This window comes from Neodiprion fabricii, chromosome 3 (genome assembly GCF_021155785.1).
Source record: "Neodiprion fabricii isolate iyNeoFabr1 chromosome 3, iyNeoFabr1.1, whole genome shotgun sequence".
NCBI lineage: Eukaryota > Metazoa > Arthropoda > Insecta > Hymenoptera > Diprionidae > Neodiprion > Neodiprion fabricii.
In genome coordinates this window covers 24858353-24868604 of record NC_060241.1, presented here as the reverse complement: position 1 = coordinate 24868604, position 10252 = coordinate 24858353, and positions in this window count along the sequence as shown.

The following is a 10252-nucleotide window of genomic DNA, read 5'->3' as shown; positions in this document are numbered from 1 at the left end:
CACCAGATTTCAAAAGTGTCCATATAATATATTTCACCCTAGGGTTAGTTTTGTTATCGATATTCATATATATATATATATATAATAATGTATGCGTAATAATATAAATAATGTTGTTAATAATATTATCTATATCATGATTACCGTTTCATTTTTATGATAAAACTATCTGAATGATTTTCCTAGTGCCATGCTTATTCATGGTACACAGTAGTATGAAGTATTTTAGTACACGGTATTCATTTACGTGTTCATTTTTTCGTGGTTGTTTTTCTTATCTTTTCTTTTTAAACGAGGTTCTCGTGGTATAAGAAGCATATTACTACTAAGGAACGAACGAGCGATCTTAGTTTTTGTTTTTTTTTTTTTTTGTTTTTGTATAGCACGGAGGTGAAAATTGATTTTACCCAAATGTTGGCTTATCAATTAAGTCTGGATGGAAAAAAAAAATGTAAAAAATACACAGAATATGTGCATATTAAAACCATCGTGGCAAGAATTAATAATATACCGGCTGTACCTGTTATATTGTGTGCCAATACGAGTTGTAGCATTATTTAGGGATAATATTTTTGTTCTTACAACTTTTCCGTAACAAGATCCTATAGCACAATGAGGACTTGAACCACTTCGGACATCTCTGAAATTTTCGTAGCATTACGCAATTGTATGTATCTAGTCTGCTAACGTAACTGTCGGTGATTAATATCATTTTGTATAATTATATCGATTTATAATAATAGTAATAATAACAATAATGTTATATTATTTATAATAATAATAATAATCATAATGATAATTATAGTAGTAATAGCAATAATGATCCGAATAATAATGATAAACGTAAATAATAACGTATTATATTGTTGTTCATTTTATAGTATAATATGTAGTATTCAATATACTTCATATGAAAATAATAATGCGAAATAGCATGTCTCGCGTCCATTTTGTTTCGCTGGTGGGGTTAAATATATATCTATATTTCACTCTGTACGCATTCAATTATGATTCGCCACCGGAACGCGAGGCGTGATTAAAAATTATTTTACAATCCGTGACACGTGTTACATACATATTGATAATTGTATATTTACGCGTGATGTGAACAGAGACGTAAGTCGGGTGGGATGTCAATTCCGATGTGTGATTGTATATATATTATATATATAGAAAACCACTATACATATATATATATAGCCGTCGTCTGCTAACATTTAATGCGCACGCTCTACAATTTGAGAGCAGTTGGTCTACCAGGGGCACCAATCGTGCGCGATGTACGTAATCTCGGCAATTTTGACAGCTGCGATTTGAACACAACAACTGCCACCGACAGCTGTCAAAGTTTTTGAGATTAAATATGTATATACTTAAACGCGCCGAACTCTCGACTAAATTTACGACGGTTTGTCGTTCTGACAAACATTCAATCGTTAGCAATTCACTCTGTATATATGTAGACACGTATTATATACACACGCACTAATCAATTAATTTGTCATTTCTAATACCAACGGATGTTGCGTTTCATTCCTATATCACTGTATTTTATTTAAGTTCAACCACGCCAGCGTTTCGAGGTTTTCCGTTGCTGCGCATACGTTGTATGATTTTCATAGCCACACCGGCAAGACTTTCGAGAATAAATTCCAACTCAATGCACATATTGAATGTTCCCGGTTTTTTTTTTTCTATCTGATGTCTTTTCTGGTGGAAAAAAAATTTGTTATACCTTGCTTGATTTTCTTCTACTTTATAATAATTATTTTATTCTTATTTTTTACTTTTTATTTTTATTTTTTTGGGCAAGGGGGGAGGGGGAAGTTATCCTCGTTCGATATGCATCACCGTCAAGTACATTATTAAAAACTCCGCACATTCATTCATATTCACTGCGATCAAAAATTCCGGCAATGAAATATTCGTGTCGCGGTGTCGATTTGTTACATGACACACACAAAATACACACACGTATACATGTGTATGTAGATATGTGTGCATATGCATACATAATAACGAGTTAAGATTCACCGCGAAAATCTTGCAAGCGGGTTGTGTATTTATAAATGCATATTTATTTTATATAACTTATTCCGTGTGTGCCTCACTAAGCTCGACACACTGATATGCTAAAACCTTCGCTCTTTGCCTCGCCTGTACTTTGTATTTCTTTTTCTTCTTCAATTTTTTCTTTACCTCACTTATAAATCGATCCATCATAAAAGATTGCAATTCATTTAATTCTTTTTCAGCTCCTTCCTTCGCTTCTTACAATTTAGGTGATAATAATATTTATCATACACGTTATAGATGTATATAATACGAATATAAAAATACTAGAACAAGCAATAGGAAATGAAAAAATCAACATAAATAATCAATAAATTACGGAGATCAATTTCTATGAATGATGTAACAATTATGTGTGAATGCGATAACATCAACAGAGAGTTTTTAAAAGTAAACGATACGAAATTAGAAACATTGCAATAACGTCAATAATATTACTGACTGATATAAATGTGCAATTGCAACCATTAAATTCAGTCACAACAACAACAATAATAATAATAATTCTATTAGAAATCAATTTTTATACTTCGAATTAGATGTTATATACTCGTTATCAAGGAATAATACTGCTTTACTTACAATAAATATGTGGTTGAATTCCTTCGAATAACTTTATTATTTAAATTAGGACTTCGACATGCCAAAGTTATTACGGGTATGATCGATATAAGGTATGTTTGAAGGTTGAATTTACAATGCCTATACACCGCCTCGCATCGACATCTCTACAACTTGTTTATTAAACGGGACTGTTCGATTATGGTGTGCGTTTGTGTCAATTATTTCTCTGTCAAGATGAAATCATAATCATTGAAATTATACGCGTCACGATTACTATGTGTTAAACATATATGTATACAGTTTAATGTTCAGTATACATATATGTATATATATGTATGTAGTATGTTTCATTGAGTATGTAAGGAAATTCAAGCTTGCTCTGTAATATTTGTATACTGGCATTTATCATAATGTTCTGCATACAATAAAGATTCTAAAACGTTTATGCTGCGCATTGACGCGCGTACGTAAGAATTTACTTGGATTTTGGATGTGTTTTTTGATAATTTACTTCACAATGGATACAATCTCAGCCCACAAGTCAACTCAATAATGCAGGACGTTAGCGATTCTTTTTACGCGTAACAATGGATGGCTTTTAGAATTTTACAACGAGTGATACAAGGATTCCGCGATTCTCATGGAAACTTCGTCCGGTTATTTCGCCCATAATCCCTACAAAAGAAAGGTTCTCAGCATTCGCAATTATATGCCAAGCAAAATTCTTTAGTGAACAAATATATTTCATAAGGTTCACCCAAATAACGAGAAATTATGCACTTGATCAAGTGTTTGATTATACTACGCAACATATCTTAAGCCTGCGGGCACCCAAACAATGCCCGAGGCTGTGAAAATTACAAAATTTATTGTTTGCCACTTGCGGAATCAATTTTGAAAACTGATTTCCTGATTATTATTAATATTATAATTATTGTTATCATCATTATTATTGATATTATTATTATTATTATTATTATTAGTGGTATTATGATTATTGTTTTTATTGTTATTATTAGTATTAGTATTAGTATTAGTATTATCATTATTATTATTATTATTATTATTATTATTATCATTATTATTATTATTACTATTATTATAATCGTACTCTCGCAAGGCTCAAGGATATTCGAAAATGCTGCCTAAATACGGCATGTTAAAACATACAGCTGGTTACGAGTTATAGTCGTTCAAATGATGCTCGAAAGATCCTACATTTATTGTTATAATCGTATATTTTCTATAATATTCAATTGTCAGTATCATGTTACAGCGGGTGGAGGAAATCTTCTAACAGATAGAAAGAGAGAAAGAAACAGAAAGAAATTCATGTCGCAATATAATATTATCAGATACTCGTCAACAGAATGTTTACTCACACTTGGTAAAACAATACTTATAGGAATATTAAGGTTGCTTAAAAAATATGTTACGCTTCGGTCTTGCAAGCAGGTACTACGAATATCTCGACTAGTAATATTTTCAGAAACTTCAATTCACTATACTAGACTCGTTTGACTAGAACTATAACGACTTACTTCTAAATTGCACTGTTTCCTTTTCTTTTCTTTTTTTTCTTTCCTTACTTCCTTCGTGAATTCGTAAGTGAGTTTGAGGCATTCAAAATTGAACAATATTTGTCGCACCCACTTGCAATACATTATAATAAATTAACGTCGTCGACAATACGAGAAGTATATATTAATTATAGATAATCGTAAAACTGGATCGAATTGTAAATTACAACCTTATCGTAATTGTACATATAGTATGTAAGCACTATAAGCCCTCAAAATGTATACCTAAGTACTCAAGGAGTAGCGTTAAGTGTATGTATATAGTACTATGAAAAAAAATCATTTCATTGGTACGGTTTTACTATACACGGTAATTTGACTAGACTTAATAAGATCGATATGCGATATATAAATACAGTTCTTAGCAAGCTTCAAAAATCAGTTTTAAATCATTTAACCCATCTGTTAAATGCAGAATCACAGAACTTTAGCGTTATAATATAGCTATGATTATAGAATTGATGATAGCACTGTAACAAATGAACGGGCTTTGACTGATGCCATGCATATCCGACCACATGTTTTTTTTTTCATGTAATCGGTTCCATTGCAGTTATTCATAAAACGAACGAATCGGTATATAATACAAATGTTATCCATTTATATATCTTTGGTTGTTTGTCGGATTGATTTACACCTTGCGAATTTATCACGTCACCTCACCCGTTTGTTCAACCGTACACGAGTCTGACCGAGCTGCCACTTGTCTCCGCCACCCCTTTGACTAATATTACAGTTAAAGAGTAAATTCTGAACGCGCCTACAGGACAACGATAACCAGTACTTCGTATGCCAAAAATAATACTTAATGCGAATACTCCCAAACCTCAAATTAAAAATTATACGAGCTCCTCCATGTGTTTCCGAAACAGGTTCAACTATCGACCACACGCACCGCAAGGTTTCAAAGCCCGGCGAAGAATGAGCTTGTCAATAAAGCCGCTCACGATCGGAATCAATCATCTGATCTTTTTTCATTCTCACAGGTGAATGAGCGCACGGAATATCCACAGATTCGCTCGAAAACTACTTTCGAAATCGAGAGTCAGCTCTTGCGTATAACGAACGATGGAACTTGCAGGTGAACGCAGTTCGAATCCAGTGGCCGGGTAATTTGTAAACCATGGGCAAACGTTAGCTCTATTATTTTGACCAAGTGCACACGACGCTCGGAAACTGATATTCGCCCGGTATTTCCCCGGTATTCGAAACCGTGTGTGCACGCATAGACACAAGTATACGTGTAATACTTATACGCCCGGGTAGTGTGTATTGTATTTGAAAGTGGTTCAAAGCAAAAGAGCCACTTGTTAGCCAACTGTTGCATTTGGCAAACGAAACCGTCCCGCAACGGAGCGGAAGCGTGGTCGAATTTATTCACCAGTATTATCTTCCAGCCCCGGAGTATCATGCCAGAAACATCTCACCGACAATTGCAACTCAAATACGCTTACCGCCAATTGCAGAACCAAAACGGTCCTGGTAGAGAATAAAGTAAATTCGAATGTCGACTCGTCACGAGTTTGTGTTCTCAAGTAACCCGTGCGTCGTGCACCATTCTAAATGGTACGTGGATGTATAATAAACGTGTTCCATTGGCTCCCATTGCCCAGTAAACCGGCATATTCACGGCGACATCTTGGCGTTGGTGGCATTTTTTCACGGATAATTGCATATGCATTTATATTTATCAACATCTAAATATGTTGCCGAGCCATGTTCGTATTAAATTCGTCATGTTGGACGGGCCCTCTTGACTGTACGAGATACATCACGATTTACGTTATGTTGGTAAAAAATATACAATTTTCCCCTGATTCTGCAATCAATTATACGTGTCTAAGTGGCTGTCACGATTCAGTACTATTGAAAGTATGGTGTGGTCAGTCCTTACCGACCGTATTAAAATATCACTGGTTTCGACTAGTAAACAAAAACTCTGCACAGCACAGATGTGAAAGTGGCCCAGCAGCGCAATTCTACATGCATTACCGCACAGAACATATCGAAAAAAAGTTTCATTTTAGGTATCAATTACGCTGAGAAATGTATTCCTGGTGTTACTTTGCACGAAACAAAAAAAAGTTTTTCTTCGTTTTATTCGGTATTGCAAATAAAATTGCGCTGACTGTACCCCGTTCGCATCTGTGCTGCGTAGGCATTGATAGTAGTCAAAATTGGTGACATTTTACTCGGTCGGTGAAGACTGACTGTAAGCACCGTCTTAAGAAAACCTTTTTTCATTGCAGATTCTCATTACGCTATTCTCGTATTTACTCCTGCAGTAGGTACAGATAAGAAATTCCAAGGAGATCTCCCTCAGCCATGCTCGAGGTGAAAGGTGAAGTTGAACAAATACGTAATAACAATAATAAAACTACTATTGATAATAATAATAGTAGTTATAATAATAATGACAGTAATAATAATGGTTGTGACGATGATGATGATTTTGGTAACGGTGGTATTGATAATAGTAATAATAATAGTAATGACAGTCGTGAAAATCTATAATAATAATAATAATAATAATAATAATGATGATGATGATGATGATGATGACGATGATGATGATCAAAGTAATTTGATACGTAAATCGTGAATTGTAGAATAAGCGGTCGTAAAATATGACCAACTATTGTACCTGAAAGACGTGTAGCTAAAAATTCAATCCCCGTATCAGACTTTCGTCAACGATAATTGTCAATTCCGAATACACTGTTACAAACTTGATATAATCTGTTATAACTTGCATTACGATTTGGCTACGTTCGTATTTAGCTGTATATATATATATATTATGCTTGATTTATATTTAATTTTAGAGTCAACTTTCAATCATTGTGTAAATTATCAATCTTATACGCTTATTTATTCATATAATCTATATAGATATGTGTATAAATATATGTACCTGTATGTAAATAATACATACGTACATAGATGTATACACATATTTAATTATAATTTAAAAACCTTTGGCAATTAATTATTTAAAATATGTTTTGTTTGTTATTCCTTGTCAGCTATTATAATTATAATAACCGTTTATTTACTCGCTAATAATTATGTATTATTATAATATATATAATGTATATAATGTTATGTATAGTGTGTATGTGTGTGTATATTATATATTCAGGTGTGTCAAGATTATTTATATAAGTTTTCAATAATTATACATAATAGTAGTCATTATTTATAATATGATTTAATATTTGTTCATATATTTATATTTATATTTATATTTATATTTATATTTTTATTTATATATTTATATATATATGTGTGTCATTGTTATTATTATTATTTTTTTTTTTTTCACTTATTTTTCGCTTTATGGTTTACTCAAGTGGCCTGCTATATAAAACTATGCTATACGCAACTTCCTCTACAACGTCCGACACGATTAATCTTAACCTTACGCTTGTTGTACTATCTACCCTCTACATCCCTAAACGGTCCTTCTACGATCTATTCGTTAAACGCACAGCTGGCGACTAAAGGAAACTTGACGAAAGATCCGAGCTATCAATTTCATATATTTATAAACATACGCGGATTATACATGCAATTCTCCCCCGCCACGGACCTGCTCGTGTCGATTTCTCTACCGTGATCACTGGTGGTCCCGTCTACTCGCTGCGATCTAATGTGTAAATTTACATATCCCAAGTGAAATTTGAATAATCGCTTGGTGCCGCGTGGATTGTGTCAGAGTTGAGTGATTATGAGAGTATAAGATACGGAAGGACTTCGCTGTCTGCAAGATTTTGGACAAATTCCCCTTTCACCGAGAGGCCATCGCGTGTTCATTACTACATGATGTCGAAAATGATCGTTATCAACGTTGAATAAAATATTCCATTTTTTTTCTTTTTTTTTTTTATCCGAATAAAAGTCGAGCTATTATAATGAGCAAGATGATGAGGCGAGACGATGTCGAGTCTCGGTAAAAAAAATCCGTGATGAAATATTGAAGGAAGATTGAAGGCGAGCACGCTGTTTACACCGCAGGGACGTTGGAAAGGAACGTGATTGGTCCATGAGAGGTTAGATGGTCGGTTACCGGGGGGTCGGGTGTTCACGGGTTTCGGGGTAAATCACGAGCTGATTAGTTACGCAAAGGACTGCACATCCGCGGCTTCCATAATTCCCCCTAATTCGCGGGACGGAATTGGTCAGAAGCGTGACAGGGTTTCCAAATTCCGCGTAACGGGGCATTTCGGCAAAGTTGCCAATTTCCACACCCGTAAGTCCAGGCCTACGTGTAGGTATATACGTACATAACCCATATCTACGTTTCTCACTTCTTGGCTCGCCATTTTCTATCATAGGTATTCGTACAGCCGTAAGTACCTCGGAAGAGACTTTGAAATAATTTCACGGACGCGATCGACCTGCAGGTGTAGAGGGTGAAACTTTCGGACGATTATATAGGGGTGATATACACTGTAAACTACCAGCCTATGATAATTTACGTAAACTATAGGAGCCTAGAGCAATCGCATCTATTATTGTATATGAATAATGGACCGCATATTTTCTATTTACATTGGCGCTCGCGCGATTTTTCGTTTTTTCCTCTTTTTATTATTTTCTTTTCTCATTTTGATATTCAATTACTTCTACTTTTATTTGTATGTTTCTATCTCCGTGTGTGTATGTGTGTGTGTGTGTCAATTTTAAAATTAATCTTTTTTCTCCTTTTACTTTACGTAATCGTTTCCGCGCTATCATAAGGAGCATACAATGTGTAACAGACAATACAATGCAACTACGCGTTGGAATAATGAACGCGTACGTTGTGTGCGTTTTGTGTATGCGGATTTTTAGTACGTGACTCGCATTGATTAAAATTTATGCAAAAATTAATAAAATCGATGCCTGCAATTACTAGATGTATCAGATGTATGTATGTATGTATGTACGTGTAATAAGTATACGGACTTGTAGATGTACGGATGCCGCGTGGGATGAGCTGATCGCATATTTAAGGTCTTGAACGATAGCTCAAACACATCTATGTGTCCGGCATATGTGTATAATATAATATATTATATAAACCATGTGTTTTTGAAATTACAAGTACCCGAGTATGGTTTAGAATGAGTGGAAAATACTTGTCGAAAATTTCAGCTACAAGAGAATAAAATAAAAAAATGAAAAATTGTAAACATATGATAGAGGATAAAATAAATCTTTTCACTCATAATCTTCTGCACTGTATGTTGGATATTATAGATATCGTATGAAGCAGAACTCTTCTGTACACCGGATTGACGAGAGAGCGAGGTTCTACTTACTATGAAGAGTGCTCTCGAATTGACGGGAGCCAAGTGCACAAAGAGGGACGAAACTACGGACCTTTCGATAAACCAGGAATCGTCTTAAATCCATGATAAAAAGAAAAACGCGCACTTGATCCTCTACATATTCGACTTCAGCTGTGAAGATGATATACAATATACATATATAAGTTTCGCGTAATTGATGCAATGATCAGATATATTTGCAAGCGTTAAGTTTATCCGTACATGGGGCGAGTCGGTACCAATTCCGAAAATAGCAGGCTGATTGGCGTCGTATATTGGTCAATTAAGGGGGCGCCCTGGTGGATTTCGACGTTGTCGTATATATCTCCAAATACCAAAGTCCGCGTATTTCAAACGCAAAAAAGGGTTGTACAGCCCCATTTTGTACACAATTCTGTACAAAAGCACTTTGATGCATTTTCATTTGACGAAGAAATAAAGAAATGCCATGGTTTTAACAAAACCGTAATATTGTAAATTCGTAGAATCCATGCTATTTCTTTATTTCTGCGTTGAATAACAATGTATTGGAGTCTTTTTGTTCGGAATTGCGTATAGAATGAAACCGTTAAACTCTTCTTCGCGTTTGAGGTACGTGGACTTCGATATTGAGATATATGTACGTCAACGTTAAAATCGACCATGACACTCCCTTAAGTTCCATCTATTCTCGAATTTTGTACACTCGCAACCTGTGTAGCAATGTCTAATGAAAGATAG